This window comes from Camelus dromedarius, chromosome 9 (genome assembly GCF_036321535.1).
Source record: "Camelus dromedarius isolate mCamDro1 chromosome 9, mCamDro1.pat, whole genome shotgun sequence".
NCBI classification, from domain to species: domain Eukaryota; kingdom Metazoa; phylum Chordata; class Mammalia; order Artiodactyla; family Camelidae; genus Camelus; species Camelus dromedarius.
The window spans coordinates 403554-421167 of NC_087444.1; the positions used below are offsets into that span (position 1 = coordinate 403554).

At 53.9% G+C, this 17614-nt stretch overlaps 2 long non-coding RNA genes across 7 annotated transcripts; one reads left to right on the forward strand and one right to left on the reverse strand.

Moving 5' to 3' along the window:
- Nucleotides 1–1201: 1201 nt before the first annotated feature.
- Nucleotides 1202–6982, forward strand: LOC135321986 (uncharacterized). The gene is made up of 3 exons (XR_010382147.1): nucleotides 1202–1321; nucleotides 1714–1828; nucleotides 6870–6982. It is a non-coding gene; the product is annotated as an uncharacterized LOC135321986 (long non-coding RNA).
- LOC135321984 (uncharacterized) lies at nucleotides 1886–16955 on the reverse strand. Of its 6 annotated transcripts, none has more exons than XR_010382143.1 (4): nucleotides 16455–16955; nucleotides 16105–16184; nucleotides 3101–14589; nucleotides 1886–3008 (listed from the first exon to the last, which is right to left on the reverse strand). It is a non-coding gene; the product is annotated as an uncharacterized LOC135321984 (long non-coding RNA). The 6 variants fall into 6 exon arrangements; XR_010382142.1 differs by having other exon boundaries at nucleotides 16105–16207; XR_010382145.1 differs by lacking the exon at nucleotides 16455–16955 and having other exon boundaries at nucleotides 3101–11170; nucleotides 14534–14589; nucleotides 16105–16204.
- Between the last annotated feature and the right edge of the window lie 659 nt (nucleotides 16956–17614).

Consider the following 17614-nt stretch of genomic DNA (forward strand, 5'->3'; position numbering starts at 1 on the left):
TCTCCAAAGACTCCCATGCTCCTGGTTTGGACAGATACTTAGAGGGGAAAGAAGGAAAAATAATCTTTTATTCCTAAAGTGACTTGGGTGGGTTATGGGGCCTGGGCTTAGACGCAGAAATGGAGGTTAGTTGTTAGGCACACGATGGCAGCTGGGTCTCAGCAGGTTATTTTGCTGAGTTACTGTCGCCTGACCAAGCCTGGGCGGGCAGCACTGGGACATGCGTGAGGCTCGGGATACAAGGAAAACCAGCGCAGTATGAGAGGCCTGTGCAGAAGCACACCTGCTGGTATTATTTTTAAGTACGTTTTAAACATTTGGGATCAGTGGGTGCTGTGGCAGAGACGGTGTAAAAGGAATGAGCAATCTCACGTTTCTGAGGGAGCAGCACACTAACCCAGCCCCGCCTCGGGGGCAGCGGGGCTCATCCAGAAACTGCTGGACTCCTGGCTCCTGTGAATGCCTGGGACCCAGCTCCCTGTGTCCCCAGTGATGCACACACCCAGGACGTGGCAAAACAAGTCACAAGCAAACAGCCCCTCCGTGGGCCCGGCCGCGCCTTGCTGTGTCCAGGGCTCCGGTGCTGTGGTTTTGGACTCCTTGTGTGGGAACCGCAGGTGCCCAGACCGTTGGTGCCTGCCTCAAGGAGACTCTGCGGGTCAGAGATTCCTGTCCTGTACATCCCAGGATTTTGACCCAGTCAGGTTTGCTCCTTGAAACACGACTTCTGTTTGGAGAACTGTCCTGCCCAGCACACACCTAATTCCGTGTGCCGCTGGCTGCCGTGCCCGGCTGCGGAGCGTGTCTTGGAGAGGCGATCGCACTTTCGATGTGGCCCCCGTAGCGACTGCTGCGCGCTTCCTACCTGAGGTATGGATGTACCTGCATATTCGGGCTTCATGGGGTGGGGGAGGATCAAGGGACGACGCATTTCAGACTGCTAGCCAGAGGCATGGCATGGCACATTTTGCTTTCTCCCTCCCCCTTTTCCTGACTTATCCGTGGCTATAAGTGGACACCTTGGAGAATTCAAAAGTACAGTCTATAATATTTATACAAGTTTCAGGAAAGACCGGACTTGTGTCTCCCAAGGCCTGGTGCTTAGCACGTCCTTGATGTTCAATAAATACTTGTTCAATGAACAAATGTGAATATTTTTTGTGGTCACTCCTGCCTTATATTGTTTCCTCAACACAGGTTGATTGCCTGGGACACTGGGTTTCCAAATCGCGCCCTCAAGGCTCTCTGCCTTTGCTGGGGAAATGGCTAGCGTCCGCCCAGGGGTGGATTACGTGCTTAGCCTACGTCGCCGTCGCCGGAAGTAAGTCCTCTGAAGTCAGCCTGTGGCCTGGCAGGCCGCCTTGCTTCTGCTCAGTGCCCCGTCTGTACGGGGAGGCAGGTTGCCGTTCTGTGCGGCCTCGCAGCCCTGTCCCCGGCAGAGCATCCCACTTGGGCAGAGTGAGGGCGGGAGCTGGTGGTGCCCTCTGTGCTCTCGCTCCAGCCGCAGATTCCTTTCTGAAGGGGAGGAGCACCCTGACCTCAGGGCCAGTTTGTCCATGAAACTTTTTAGAGACCCAGGAAAGTGTTTAATTTTCTCTTAAAATCAGAAGAAAATGAATACAATAATACTTCCGTGACAATGATTCCGGCCTGAACTATCTTTATACCAACATAGTCATAAAATAAGTCTTCTTTTCTTTTTTCTTATTGGAGCAAGGGGCCCGTGAAAGTTGCGGTGTGGCCCTAGGTGTCCTTGTTGCCGGCAAGTAGGTTCTTGACTCCTTGTGGAAGGAATTCAGAGGCGAGACACGGAGGTCAAGACGGTGAGGTGAGGATTTATTAAGGGACAGACTACACTCTCAAGGGGAGGCGGGCAGGCTCAGGGGAGCGGCTGCCCTGAGTTTCTCTGGCAGGTTGGCTACACAGATTGTAGAAATGCGTGGGCGGAATATTCACTGGGGAGGGAAGGGTTTGGGGTCGTATTCGCTGATTTTCATCCCAGCTCCACCTTCCTGAAGGGAGGAGGGATTTTTGTCCTTATTTAGTCTGGATCGGAAGTGTCACGGCTTCAGTGCATGATGGGCAATTCTCATCTGCAAGGCCAATTTTATTGAAATGAGGGCATAATGAGCCAAAGGTTACATTCAGACACTGGAGATCCCTGCCTCTTCCCACCTTTCTTTGCCGGCCTCCAGGGCACTTGTCACCCCAAAATGTGTTACTTGCCACCAGTCCCGAGGTTCCTGCTTCTCTCTGTCGCCCAGGGGCCCCTGTTGTTTGCATGATGCGGGGTTTCCTGCATTTGGCCCTGTGCCTCTGTCCTTTTTGCCCACTTTCTGCCATTTGGCCTGGGATCCCCTTTCTCTGCTCACATCTAGCGGTCTGCCTGCTCTAACATCCTGAGCAGAACTTAGGCCTTGCCCAGCACTGTGCTGCCCTGGGAGGGCTGCTCCCAGAGAAATGCAAGCTCTTCAGGGAAGAAGACAGACTTGCCTTTGGAGGCACAAGAGCTTCCAGACCTCCCCAGCCTCTCGCACAAGGCACACCCTCACACAGCATGCCCCTCCCCTCACTCCTGGACGCAGAATAAGGGAAACAGCAGCATGAGCTCATTCCTCTCCGGGTTTGAAGACAAACCCAGATGTGACCTCGTCCCCTGACTCCTCAGTGGAGAAAGCTCATCAATGACTTCACCTCCTTTTCCCTCAAAAGTCAAGCTCTGTCAAATCCGGCAGGAAAGATCGGGGTGATGTCACCCCCAGCCCCACCCCGTGCCTCTCCCACCCGCCTAGCTGATGACCCGTTTTCACCGGAAGCCCTCTCAGATGCGGCTCTGTCCGAAGGTGTGGCTGTCTGGCCGGCCGCTGCTTCCTCTCGGCCCCGGGGCGAGCGCATCAGCCCCAAAGGCAGTGGGGCCAGTGAGGAACGACACGAACTGTGACTCAGCACATGGTGGCCAGCGAGAACTTGTCACGGCTCCACATTCAATTAGGAGGCTTTGGGCAAGTCTGGAGGGCAAGAAGAGCCAACTCACAATGAGAAAATGAAAAGCAAAAGGGGAAATCCAAGACTGAGAGATTCCTAGAAAAAAATGCATAACCTTGGCCAGGAGAAGAAGGTTGCTTAAAATGACAGGGCTGCGAGGCAGAGATGGCCTCAGACCTGCAGCAGCTCACAGCCCTGCAGGCACTCAGGAACCCAGCCATCTGTCCGTCCAAGTTTCCTGTGAGTCCTGTCCTGCTCTGCGGGCAGTGGGTCTTCCGTGCAAAAGAGAACGGCAGGCCGCGCAGGTGTGCGTGAGGGGCGTCAGCGTCCAGTGAGCGATAGTATTTGAGTATTTGAATCTGCAGCCCAGACTTAATTCAGGAGAAAGCAACAGGGAGGGAAAGAAGTTCCCTTTGTAAAAAAAGAGACCAGCCGGATGTCGACAGTTGGGGGGGGGGTGTGGGAACTCTCTGTACTTTCCATTCAATTTTGCTGCGAACCTAAAATTGCTCTAAAACATGAAGTCTATTTTTAAAAACTGGCTGAGATTTTTTGAAAGTCTTTTCTGTGGCTGTGGAACCCTGCCTAGCATCATGCAGAGGGCTGTTCTAGCTCAGAGGGAGCCCAGGTAAGCAAGCTGACAGGGCCACTGGGGACGTATGAGCCACAGGCTGACGGGGCCACTGGGGACGTCTGAGCCACAAGCAGCATGGCCTTTCCTCTCCCTCGCACTTCCGGCACACCCACTGGTGATGTAATTCCTTACCTGTGTGCAGCTGCTTTGCCTTCTCCAGCTAGGAAGCAAGTCACAGCAAATGCTTCTGGGAGAGGTGGACTCGGGCATAAGAATGGCTGATAGACTTATTCTTGAGGAAGCGTTTTGACAGTGGAAGCCTCGGTTTCGTCGTCGGTGAGCTGAGGGCAGCGGCGCTAGCTGTCTCACAGAGGTGGCACGTGGCTCAGCTGTGGTGCGGCCGTCCGCCTCCTCCACCCTCACCAGTGCTTCCCAGCACCTTGCCTCTTGTTATTTTTCTCCAATGCATTTATCATCATCTTTATATCATGTATTTTACTCTTTCAATTCTCTTTATCTCTCTCTGGAATGTACATTCCCTGAAGGAAGGGATTTTTGTCTGCTTTATTCTGCACCCCCAGCACCTGGAAACTTTTCTAATATAAAATACGTCCTATGTAAATATTTATTGGATAATATTATTCAATTCATGTAAAGTGCTCAGTACAATGGCTTCTACATGCCCAGTAAGTGACACACATTAACTATTATTGTTTGCATTATTCCATGCTGCAAAAAATAGTTAAGAATGATGAAGTTCTAGAGAGGAGAGAAAGGGATGCAGGTAAGAGAGAATCAGTGAGGATCCAGGAACACAAACACAGATTTCCTAGGTGGTACAGGTTTGCTCTGAGTTGGGTCTGCAGATGTAGGTATATGCAGGGCAGGCCTGGCCGCTAAGTAGCCCAAAGTGCCCACCACATAATGAAGATTCATGCTGTCTACATCAGAGCCTCTAAGACAATGTGTATGTGCACTTCAGCCAACTGGTTCACCTCTTTTTTTTGGATTCTTAGCAGAATCAGTGGTGGGCCAGTTGTGCTTTGCACCGCGATTTTAATCACAAGTATTACATGCCTCCAGCGTTTCACTGGCTGCTGAAAAGGAAACTGGAAGAAGAGTCCAAAATCACCTCCACCCAGCCATCCCACAATAGCACCACGAGGAGCGTGCCAGGCAGTGAGGATCAAAGCAGAAGCTCGAGGGTCATCGGAGTAAAAGGCCGGGGGTGCTAATGCAGACGGAACTGAGCCACGACAGGCAGCAGGAAACAAAGAAGCACCCTGAGTCGATGTGAATCTGTCAGGGCGTCCTGATGAGGCAAGTCCTTGTTATGCGCTCGCGGGCTGGATGTAGCCAAAGCCAGTCGACAGTCAGCCTTCCACCCTGACGGGAAACTGGTTCTTTCCAAATGTGCTTGGATTGCCTCCTTTTTGAAACGCACACATACAGACACACACACACATGCACACACCCAAAATCCCCCTCTGTCAAGCTCAGTTTCTCATTGAAATGCCTTGCTGACCCTCAAAAAGAAAAAGAGTAACCCTTCCAAACCATGGTGAAGGCGCCCTGCGCTAATGCTTTCGGAGGACTTTCCTCCTCTCAGCGCCCGCTTTCCTCACGTGGAGGAGCACTCAGGCTCCAGACAGGAAGACCCGGAGCTGAGCTCGCCGGAGAGCAATCTGTGAAGTCCAGGCAGACTGCCCTGGCTTGTCTTTCCCAAATGAAAAGGAAGAAAAAATTGTGAGGCAGCTGTCGGCAGCTGATTCAAAGGGCAGAGCTACACGTCCAGTGGTTGGACAAACTATAAAAAGATGCCTCCTCCAGAACCTTGGATTGGAAACATCTTTCATTCTTCAAGGCTGACGCCTGGCGAGGGAAGCAGGGCTGTCCTGTGGCCCACTCGCAGCCCTCCTGCTTGGTCAGGCCGCTTTGTGCAGGACAGAGGTTGCGCCCCTGGAGCTGGCGGCTGGCTGTGTGAGGGGGCGGCACTGGAGGGCTAGGGGCAATGAGAAGCAAAATGCCCCTCCCGGGGGCGCACACCCCAAGGCTGAGACCCTTGTCCTTTGCAGCTGGAGCTGAACCTCGTGTGGGGTCTCCTCTAGAAGACGCTGACCTGCAAGCCTTTCCCCTCCACGCTGCCTGCCGCCCTAGCCAGCCCTGCTCGAGGCCTGTGCCGCCAACACTCAAAGCAGGCTGGAACAGGACGAGTGAACAAACAACTTAAAAGGCTCTTTGGAGGGGGGTGAGGTGGTGACACGGAAAGGCCTCAGGGCCTGGAAGCAGCTGACCTGGAGTGGTGGCTTGATAAGGGCAGCGTGGGGAGGCTGAACTCCATTTCCCGCAGCTCCCTTCCCTGCACGTTTCCCATCAGAGTGGCCGCAGGAGACACCCTTGTACGAGGCCGGAATGGGGGAGGCGGGCCATGGCCACGCTGTCGCTCACACATGTTGCCACTCGTCTTCCGATGCACCTCGCCGGCCCCAAACAGGTGTCTTCATCGCTGTTCTTGCCGCCCAGAGCTCTCCAGCGTGACAGCACCTCGCCTCCCCAGCCCCGTTCCAAACTTCCTAGCCAAAACCGCTTGCATTCTTAGCTGACAGCTGGGTAAACCAACCCCATTCCTGCCCACTGCCCCCCCCCCCACATGGGATACCAGCATTCTCTCAGGACTTCCACACACAGAAGGGTGGGAGCAGGGGTTGTGGGCACCAGACCAGGCTCGGGGGGAGGCACCCGGGGGCGGTTTCCCCCAAACCCCACCGTGACTGGCATTACACACTCTATTTGGATTCACAGTAAAGGTGATTATTTCTGACCTTGTTAGCAAAGAATATAAATACCTCAGGGAAGGCCTCCCCTGTTTCAATTCCTTCTCAGCTTTAGGGGCTTGCTGGAACATGGAGCAGTTCCGACGAGGAGGCCTCTCACTGCTCCCTGGCAGCCTACCTTCCATCCCATCCACACCCTGCACTCCCCACATCCACGCCTACACCCTGCCACGCTCTCCCTCCCATCCTGCTGTGTGAGCACCCTGGCCTCCATCTGTTTTTCCAAACGTGGGCAAAAGGGTGTAAGCTCCCCCCGGACGGCTTGACACAGAAAAGACCTTTTCAGCATCCCAGAATGTCGTGATGAACTCTCTGAGAAACAGTCTAAGGGACTGGACTGGTTTTTCCAAAGTCAGCCTCCGTGGAAACCATGTTGAACACTTGACTCACTCGCTGACAATGTGGGAGAGTTAAATAGTGGAGGAAGAAGAGGGGAAGAAGAAAGGAATGACTAACTGGCTTCTTTTTGTCCACAGGTATCTGATTCGGGTGCCAAGGCTCATGGATGTTGGAATACAGTCAGCTACGATCATGGGTGGTGAGTCTCCAAATGGAGAGACCAAATATTGGCAAAACAAAAGGCAGATCTGGTCCATCACATCCCGGCTCTAACGGGTGCTGAGAAGTGGGCCCTGCACAACCACCCACGGGTTTCCTGGTGCTGCTGCTGTCATTGCAAAATCCTGGCTCCTTCACAGCATCATCTCTTGCCCCTGACAGAGAAAGCCAGCCTTTAGAAGAAACTAAATCCACGGGCACTGACTTCCACATAAAGAGAATATTTTGTCAGCTGCCAAAATTCAGTTTTCTAATGTACTCTTACCCAATAACTTAAGCCTGGCGTGCTGGGCAGAGTCCAACTTGGGTCATTCCATCCTCCCAGCCCAGTTCCCCCAAGGAGTCTGAACTGGACACGGCACTACCCTTCACTTCTCCAGCTGTCCTCTCACTCATCAAACCACGGCTTTGTATTTCCAAAGCATCAGGGGCTACACGGATGGGGTTTCTAAAAAGATGATTCTGAAGAATTTAGTGATGAGAGGTTCCATTGTGTGAATTCAGGCCAGCTCTTTGGAAGCCCAGTCTGGATTCATTTACTCAACAGTTACGAGTGTGTATGCCAAGCTCCGTTACCAACACTGCAGGTGCAGCGGGGCACAAGAAAAGGTTTCTACCCTCAAGAAGTAAACATCAGAGTGAGTGTAAGCGGCGAGGTTGGAGAGAGGGCAAGAATCAGACCGTGTGAGCCGTGGCCTGGGGTTCGGACGCTGTTGTGAGGACGGCTGGAGGGCCTGGGGGAGTGGTGTGGGCAGATCTGGGGTTCTTATAAGAGCACCACAAGGGCAGGAGCCGCTCTGCGGACTTTCTGTGGGCCAGGGTCCCAGTCTTCTGCTATTTTCCACTGGAACTGAATTGCTTGGCGGTCAGCACAACCGTGGCCAGTCTTCTCCCGGCAGGACTTCAGACAGCACTGGGTCTTGGTTAGCTCAAAGGCCAAGGAGGCCAGAGCCAGGCTTGACCACGGGGGCCGGCAGCACGCACTGCTCAGGACGAGTGCGGCCTCCCTCTTGCCCTCTTCATCCGGCTGTACCCCCTAGGCTCCCTTTGGTCGCATGCGACACCAGAGAGGTGACAGTGAATAAAGAACTAGCTCATCTCCACTGCTCCCAGAGACATTATGAAAGACTGAACTGAATGCTTTGTTAAAGTCCAAAGTCCTGAGGACCGCGGTCATCCACGGAAGGTTTTAAGCCTGGGTGTGATACAATCAGATTGAATTTTAGAGATGTGTCTGCCAGGCAGTGAGCTGAGGGAACTGAGACTGGAAGCAGGAAGAACAGCTCGCGGGCATCCGGAAAGGGGGCCACGACGTAGGAGCCGCTAGGAGCTGACCAAAAGCAAAGAGCGGTCGCGATCACCTCATCCCCACTTCGGCCAGCACTGCGAGCCTCGTGTGTGTCGGGGAAAGGCCTCTCGCCCGCTGCTTGGCCTGGCCCCGCCCGTTCTTCTTCGTCTGTCCTCTGGCCGTCGCACCCTTTTCGATTTATCTCGCTGCCTGAGGAGTCTCCCTGCCACTGGGCTTTGGCACAATCCCCTCCTTTTGTTCAGAACGTTTTCTCAGCCTGTCCCCTTTTCCAGGCTAGTCACTCGAACTGTGAGTCTCCATTCTCCCAGGGAGGCCTCCCCTGACCCCTGAAACCAAGCTCGATCCCCTTTCTGACGCCATTCCCCTCATCCCTCCCCTTCCAGGACCTCCAACGCCTGCAGTCACTTCATTTCCTCTGGTCTCTTCTTTGAGACCAAAAATTCCCTGAGGGCAAAAACCACGTCTGTGTTGTGTTTACCACCGAGAACTTAGACAGTGTGACGTGGGTGTTTGCATAACACTTGCTGAATAGGATTATCTGCTCACTTGTTCTGAAAGTGCGTCAGAAGCAAGTGTGAAGGCGAGCGGACTGCAGCCTTCAGAATCTCCCCTTTCGTCTTCGGCTTTCTCCAGGGTCCAGAGGCTCCCTCTTCCCTGTAGGGACCCTCGGAGGCGAGTCTTTTCATTTTCTGGGGTTGTCATTGCTTCAGTGCAGGGATCTGCAAACTACAGGCCAGCTCAAATCTGGTTAGCTGCCGCTTTTTATAAATAAAGTCTCATTAGAACACAGCCACACCTACTCATTTCCAAATTGTTGGTGGCCGCGTTCATTCTACAAACGCAGAGTTGAGTAATTGCAGCCAAGGCCACGTGGCCCACAAAGCCTGAAATATCACCTTGGCAGAAAAAAGTTTGCCAACCCTGAGTCCAGGGTAAAATTTTGAACTGCTTTAGGACAGCGAGGTGAGCTCTGTCTGTCGGTCCGTCCGTACTCGGCTGCCTTTCCTCTTCACCCGTCTCTGATCTGCCTTTATGGTTTGAAAGTCGTTCTTTCTATTATAGAAGTCAGAACAAAGTGGACAGCTGCCCACTGTCATCTCCTGACACGTGTCTTCTGCCCGTGCACTATCTCCTCCTTATTTGGTATTTTTTATAATGAAGATTATTTAAAACAAAAATCACTACTTTTCTTTTTTTTTACTTGCTCAACTCACACTTTGTTTTTTTCCAGTTTTATCGAGATACAATTGATGTGGAACGCTGTGGGAGCTTAAGGTGTTGAGCACGATCCTTGGCTACACGTCTGTACAGCGAAATGCTCACGGGGAGTTTGGTCCACACCCACCACCTCTCCCCCACCTGGCCTCCTCACTCTGCGAAGCGAAGGCCGTTTTACTGCCCTGGGGCTCTCTGCGGGCGTCTCACTCTCAGCTTCCTTCTGCACGTTCTGCTACGTGCTCGTCCCTCCCGCGGGGTTCAGCCGCCTGGGGTCCATCAAGGCAAGAACTCCCCGAAGGGCTCTCTTCGTAGGCATGCTAGTTCCTTTCTCTGGGACCCCCCCCCCCACCTTGTGTTAGCAGAATTCCGTTTTTAAAGCTGCTGCTTTCTCACGACGGGCCTCCTGATTACACCTGGGAGTTGTAATGTCCCAGTGCTGTTTGAAGAGTCTGGAGACATGTCAGGAGGAGCCGAGAGGTCCTTCCTCAGCAATCCTGAACCCGCCGATGGCTCCTGCCCCACCTCTGTCTCCAGCCAGTCCCCGTGTGGTCGGGGTTCCGGGCTGGATTGCGTCCCTCAGAACACGTGTTGCAGCCCTGACCCCAGTGCCTCAGAATGCAATCTTTCCTGGAAACAGGGACTTTACAGAGGGAATCAAGTTAAAGTGAGTTTATGCTCCATGACAATGTTGTCATGGTCACCAATAAAAAGGAAAACTTTGGACCCAAAAGCAGACACACCACAGAGAGGGCGCTACGTGGACTTGGAAGCCGATGGGGGAGGGTACGCTGAGGTGGCAGGTGCGTCCCAAGCCTGTGAGCACCGAGGACAGAGCCTCCTCCAGGCCTCACCGCGGACTTCCGGCCTCCAGGACCGCGCGACAACAAATTTCTGTTGTGTGAGTCACCCCGTTTGTGGGGCTTTGTGACAGCAGCCCTAGCAAACCAATACAGTCAGAATCAACCCCCAGAGATGTGAGAGCTTGCAGGCTGATTCCAGTGTGAGCTCCACCTCATCTCTCCCAGTTCTGCTGACTCTAACTCCTCCGTCAGAGCCTGTGGTCATCCAGTAAAGCTCACCAGACTCCCACCCAAACCTCCAGATGTGCCCAGCTTGGCAACTCCAGAGTGGAGCCTGGGTCTGCCTTCCATGAAGCCGTAGAGGTAATGCCAGGCCTGAGAAGCAGGCAGGGCCTAACTCACTTTGTGTAGTCCAGTGTCCTTGCTGGCCCCAGGGCCTTAGCACGACACCTGAGAGCTGACAGACTCCTGTCTGCTGCTAACCTCAGCCAGGATCCAGTGCCCCCAGGGGGCTCCTGTGCTGCCTGGTGTCCCCAGGGCCCCCTTTTCTGAATGACCTAGGTGGGGGCCTGCCATTCCCTCACACCCTTGCCAATCGATCTCATAAGAAGACCCCTGACCCTAGACCCCAGTCCAGTGGCCAGGCCACTAAGCTCTGAGGACAGATCTGCCAAAGGACTCTCCCAAATTATTAACCTCGATTCATACATAAGGAAGCTGAGGTGCACAGAGGATCCTCGTCCAGGATCACACAGCCAGGCAGTGCTTCTGGGACTTGAATTCAGGCCATCTGCCTCCAGGAGCCGTGCTCTTCTCCCCCTTTCTCCCAAGGACAGTCTGCCCCCCGTGCCAGGCAGCTTCAAAAACGGTCCTCCAGCGTCGCTCTACACACCTGCTTCCAACAGATGGCCACCAGTAAGCCCCTCCTCTTGAGAAATCCTAGCGCACCTTGGGGCTGAGCCCGACAGATGACTAACAGCAGTCATTTAAGAACATGTCCCCCCTCCAGTGAAGCACCCCGAAATGTGATAAGGGGCAGGTGTGGCTGGATGAGCCTCAGCTGGCCCTCAGCCCACCTGTCCTTCACTCAGTCTGACCCTCGACCCTCAGCTGCTCTCTTCATCTCCCCAGGTTCTCTTCTGCTCGACTTCACCAGCCTCACAGGTCACAAAAATAATCTTTTCGTTATTGGCCTGCCGTCTTTCAGACTTCACCAGGCAGCCTCTGTAACCTGGTGTAGCTCAAGTCTTAGGGACAGAACACCTCGGCACAGCCCCACACCCTTCCCCCACCTGTCACCATTCAGGGTGGTCCTGGCAGGCAGTCTGTAAGGAAACTAATTAATTCCTGGCAGGAATTAAATAACAGAAGGCTTTTAGAAACCTAGATTTGACATCGACAACTAAAAGGTTTAAGACATTAGCCATGAGACTGAGCGGGAAGGTGTCCACCCCGGTCCCAGGCACTTGAACTTGGCTGTGATGTGAGACTTGCCTAGCTTTGGGCAAACGCTCCCTTGAACTGCAAGGGCATAACCTGCGTATTTAAGGGGCCATTAATCAGCACAACATGGCAGCTAATACGTGAAGTGAATGGAAAACAGGAAAGGCAATCATTTCCTCACTAAATGAAGGAGGAGACAGGAATCTGGGAAATGCTGAAAGTCAGTTACCAGCCGTAAACACGGGGAGAGAAGCCCCAACAGGCAGCTGGGTTTTATAAGGAAGAGGGAACTTGGAGAGGACACAGGAGGCGCTGGGCCCAACCAGGGCTGCGCTGTCAAGGTTACAGAAGCAGGCGGGAGTCACAGAAAGCACCCCCTCCCACTCTCCCAGAGCCCCACCTCCCCAGCGGGTCTGAAGCTGTTAAACAGCCCGACCCAGATCCACTGGGGGGGCGTTGTTACTGCGACTCAGGAGGCACAGGCCTCAGCTCGGAGGGGAAAACCTGTTTCAGCTTATACTCAGTCTGAAATCTTCTCACTACCAAGAAGCCAAGGACTTCCCAACCACGCTCATCCCTGCAGCCTACAGGGACAGAGCCCACGCAGACCTCAGTGGGAGCTGCCAGCCCGCAGAGAGCAGCGAGCCACCTTCTGCAGAGAGCAGCGAGCCACCTTCTGCAGAGAGCAGGACGGAAAGAAGCAGCGGCCGCTCCCCACCGGAAACCGCCACCCTGCCGGGAGCTGAGAACTCTCTGCAATCCGCTGGAGCCTGGGGCAAGGAAGGACGGAGCAGCGTGGCTGGAAAGCTCAGGACTCCTCTGCGCATCCCCACAGAAATCCCTTCTTCCTCCGGCAGAAAGCAAGCGGAGAGAGTCGGGGCAGCCTAAGAGGAGGTGAGGGACTGGGCAGAATGGTGGGGGCAGGATGGCTGTGGTTTTGCTTCGGTGATGGAAGGGGGCTCGGCCCCACGGGCAGGCGCTGTTATGCCCACAGTCCTGAGCCCTGCCCCACGAGCTTCCGTAACCCCAGGCAAGGCAGCTGTGCGCACTCCTGGTCCAAGGAGAGACAGCAGAAGGGTGACACAGCTGCTCCGTTAGCTCAGCAGCGCTCCACCCTGTCTTCTTTGGCCTCCAGCCCTCAGGCTCTGGACATGCCTGTCAGCGCGGTGAGCTCTTGAGGTGGTGGAACCAATGACCACAGCACTGCAGTCTGCATCCAGGAGGACCCACCCCAGTGGAACATGGCAGAGGACCTCGGAGAAGCTGGGGAATGGCACAGAGTGAGGATGATGGGGAAGGAGTTGGGAACGAAGTCTTTTTTGAGTTTGGATAGTCATTTCTTGAGCCAGATTTGACTAAGGCTGTAATTAATTCCCAGGATGGAGGCGTTTTAAGTTACAACACACGCTTGAAGCTGATTGTGTTGATACCATATTTAAATGATAACTGATGTAATTAACTGTTTAGTGAACTGGAAACAGTTCTCATTCAGCACGTAGGGGTTAGTCATTCTCAACAAATCTTTTCATTGCCTCTATAAATTCAGGTAAAGAACTCCTGAAAGCACCTGGAGATGCCCCAAACTGTCCCACGTGCTGAGGGCAAATTTTGGATACATGGTCCTTCTTGTCAAACGCTTCCCTGACAACGCTCACAGCTGTGTGCTGTGACGCCCTTCACAAAGCCAGTGTGAACCTCGCACTGAAGGAGCAGGCCTACCTTAGACTGGCCAAGGGAGGAGGCAGAGATTTTTCTGAAGTAGTTTGAGGCCAACTTTTGGACGAGGACAGAAGGGGAACTGAGTTTACTTCGTCTGGTGTTAACTGAAACCCAAGTTACCAGGCCAAGTATCTGGGCCAATGACTAAAAACCAGATTGGAGAACTCAGGTTGTGACCAGGAGGAAACGATGTCAAGACAGGAGGATCTGATGCTGAGAGCTGGTTCCCTTGTGGGGAGGAAGCGGGAAGGGAGCACAGAGGACACCGAGGAGCAGGGAGGGAAAGGGTGAAGGCCGTCAGCGCGCGCCCTTCAGTGCGCCGCCCTCTGAATAGCCCTGAGGGGGCTGGCGAGAGGCCTATTTCCAGCAGCCCCTCACGCCCACTCAGGCTTCCTGCTCCGGCAAAGTAGAGGGGAGGATCGATTTTACCGAAGGAAGCACATGGTTCTCACAGACTGGGGAAGTACACCCTCCTTCTCTTAAGACACCTCTATTTTGTTTTCCTCGGGACAGTGTATGAATCCCAGGAAGCTACAGTGGGCTCTGAGGAAGCCAATTCGAGGCACTGAGCATGCCCAGAGGTGAGCGTGTGCCTAGTGTGCACCAGGCCCAGGGTTCAATCCCCAGTACCTCCATTAAAAGGTAAGTAAGTAAAAACTAAAAGTATGAAAAAAATAAAGCATTGAGTCTGTTAAAGAGAGAAAAACCTTCCAACAAGAAGAGCAAGTGCTTGGTGCTAAGGTGTGTGCTCTGCCGTAGATGTGGCCACGGAGGTAAGCTTGTCTCTGGTAATAACTCTTTTCTGGGGAAATTCTCCGGTCTAAATTCTTCTGGGTAGCTGAGGGAGGGGCAGTGGTTCCTCCTGAGCCAGCAGGGTCTTGACTGCCTTTAGCTCAGAATAATCCTCACATAAAAGTGACACATTCGGGGGAGGCGCATTCTGAACCCCTACAGGTCTGCGTAGATTCCAGGTTCCAGGAGAGAACAAAGTCCATTAGTGAATCTGAAGCCAAATACAGCCCCAGCTTTTACACACAGAGTGTCTTCTCTGTAACCAGGAGAGAGACCGTGTTGGCTGGAAGTAAAAACATACCTCATGCAGGAAGTCCTTGACCGGGTAAGACTTCAGAATTGCTTTTGTGAAATCTTCTGCAAAAACAAATAAAAAAAACCAAACAAACAAAAATCCTGCCTTAAAACTGATCCATATTAATGCAATTCCTATCTAAATCTAAGCAAGCTTCCTTGCAGGCCTAGACAAGCTTCTTCTCAAATGTATACGGGAAGGGAAGAGCCTGGAGCGGCCAAAACGATTCTGAAAAACAAACCTGAAATGGGAGAATCACTCATCTCAACGTTGAGGTGTGATATTTAACTGCAGCGCTGAGACAACGTAGTTTTTACTGGTGGGAGGAATAGCGAGCCCAGATACAGATCTGCACAAATGTGCCCAATTATCATTTTTGACTAAAGAGTACAAGCAATCCAATGGGGGAGAAGCAGCCTTCTCAATAAACGGGGCTGGAGTGGTTGGACGTAATTAATTCTCACGCCTTGTACAGAATTAATTCAAAATGGGTCACGGTCTCAGATGTAAACACAAAACTACAAAACTTCTAGAAAAGAACCGAGGAGAATGTCTTTTTGACCTAGGACTAGGCAGAATTTTTGGACTTGACACCAAAGCATGACCTATAACAGGAAAAATTTATACATTGGACCAAATCAAAATTTAAGCCTTCTTTTACAAGGTCTGTGAAGGACCTTGTAAGAAGAATGAAAAGCCAAGTTACAGACGGGGAGAAAACGTATCTGAAAAAGGCCTTGGGTCTAGAATTTGTAAGGAACTCTCAAAACTCAGCATTAAAAAAGGCACCCCTTTTGCACCATGTTTCATGGCCAGTGGTCTGTGGACCACCTGACCTGGGATCTTGGGGTGGGGGGGTGACAGGGGAGGGCTTGGCAAACGCAAGTTTCTGTGCCTCAGCCCAGAAATTCTGATTCTTTAGATTTGGGTGGGGCCTGAGAAACCTGCATTTAAAACAAACTCCTCAGGAGAATGCTTTCTCTTTCTAAAATTTGAGAACTCCCACTTCTGTTCCTTCTAGCAAACTGTGAAGGCAGAACCGCATTAGAGAGAAAACCAGCTGGGGCCGGGCCACTTGGGCCCGCAGGGGGCGGCCGAACAGGGACTGTTTAAAGACAGTCAGCAAACGAGAGGGTCATGAACAATCCCTGCGGAGAAGCGACCACTCCCTAGCTGTACTGGGCTGTGAAGGAAATGAGGACGTGCACCCTCCCAGCCCCCCTGCCCCCCGCCCACTCAGAGAGCAAGTGGAGGGAACTTGCTGTGAACGGAGAGATTTGAAAAAACCAGCTCAGAGCCCTGTGCACGGGGGGTCTGGCGCCCCGGGGCGTGTTCGCGGGGCTGCGAGGGCCCCTGGGAGACCTGTCTCTGCAGGCAGGGCAGGCACTTTGGCCACTCGGGGGACACTCGTTCCCCACTGAACCCGTGTCCTTGAAGCCCGCGTGAGTGAGGCCTGAGGGACACCCACAGACGGGGCCCCAGCTATTGCCACCGAGCAAAGACCTGCCGTGGGGGCCTCTGACATCACCTTCCCCCGCGGCCTTCCCGCCTCCTTGCACGTAAATATAAATACGCACATCTGGAAATCAGGGAGCCGCTCCTTCTCAGCAGTCCACCAAGTCGTCTGTGCTTCTGCTCTGCCGTTCTGCCTCCAGCCCTCCACAGGAAGAAGAGGAGCGCCTAAGGACGAGGCACCATGACCAGTGCAGACACAGGTCGAAGCCGGGGCCATCTCAGCAGCCGGTGAGGAAGACGGCCGTGACCACGTCCCCGGGAAACGTGGACGGAGGCCAGCCTGGCAGAGGGGGTGAGAGGACTGCCCAGGAGGGGGAGGTCGGTAACTGTCAGCCCATCAGAAAGTGAAGTGGTCCTGAGTGAGGTCAGGGCCAGCCCGAAGAGCAGCTGGCCAGGGCGGGTCCACACTCACCTGCGCCCAAGGGCAGGAAGGAGCCGCCTGCCTGACCCCGCACCGGGCTCCTGAGATGCCTTTCCTGCCCCGGGGGCTGCTGGTGGCCTCCCAACCTCCTGCCCAGCCCCAGTCCCTGGGTTTTCCCTTCTCTGCTCATTTACGACTAGTGTACGTCCTCTTGTCAAAACTGATAGCTACTAATTAGTGCTGAAGCCCAGACTCCCTCCAGTTCACTTCCGTTCACCTCATTATCTGTTTCCCTTCTGGGCTGAAGCCAAGCAACAAACACTCGCATTCCCCCTGCAGGGCAGGCGCACACAGACACACGCAGCCCGCTCGCACAGGCACGCGCACATGTGTGCTCACACACACACGCACACGTGCTCACTTACATACACTCATACACTTGCACCCACTAGCCCGTATGCGCACACACGCTTCACACCCGGGACAGGAGAGGAGCGTAACTGCTGGCCTGGCCGAGCGAGCCCTGGCAAGCCGGAAATGACAGTCAGACCCTGGAGCCCGGGCCCCCCACCCCCACCCTCCCGCCCCAGCGCCTGCACCCTGTAATTCATCACGGCATCTTAGACCCAGTTTGCGGTCCTTGTCAGTCGTGTGGGAGACCTTCCCAGGTTCCATGTCAGTGAAGACCGACTGTCCTAAATCCCAGCTCCCCTGACACGTGCCGTCAGGGACCAGCCTGACTTGGATTTAACCAGCAGAGCTGCCCTCCCAGGATGCTGAGCAGACCGGGCGGGGAGCCCTCTCGTGGCCACGGCTGGCGTGACACTAGACTTGGAGGGCTGGGGCTCTGGGCCGGGCCCGTCAGCTCCTCTGGATGACGGGGAAGGAAACCACAGCGATAAAATCTTCAGAGTCTAACTCCTCCCTCGTCATCGCCCCCAGGTCCCTTAGTCACCACATCCTCTCAAGCTGCCTTCTCAACAGCACCCTCGTCGCCCCCACCCTGGCGCTGGCCCCTCACCCACGCTTGAGGATTACAGTCTCCTTCCTGGATTCCCTGCCTCCAGCTCCCTTGCTTCCAGCTCGTCTTCCAGATGCTCCTTATCTTCCGTGCCCTGCGTTTGCGTCTCCCCGCCTGCCTGCTGTCGAAGGAGGGACACCCTGGACACTGTCTCCTTGAGTGCAGCCGGCATTTCCCCGCAGCCGTCGCA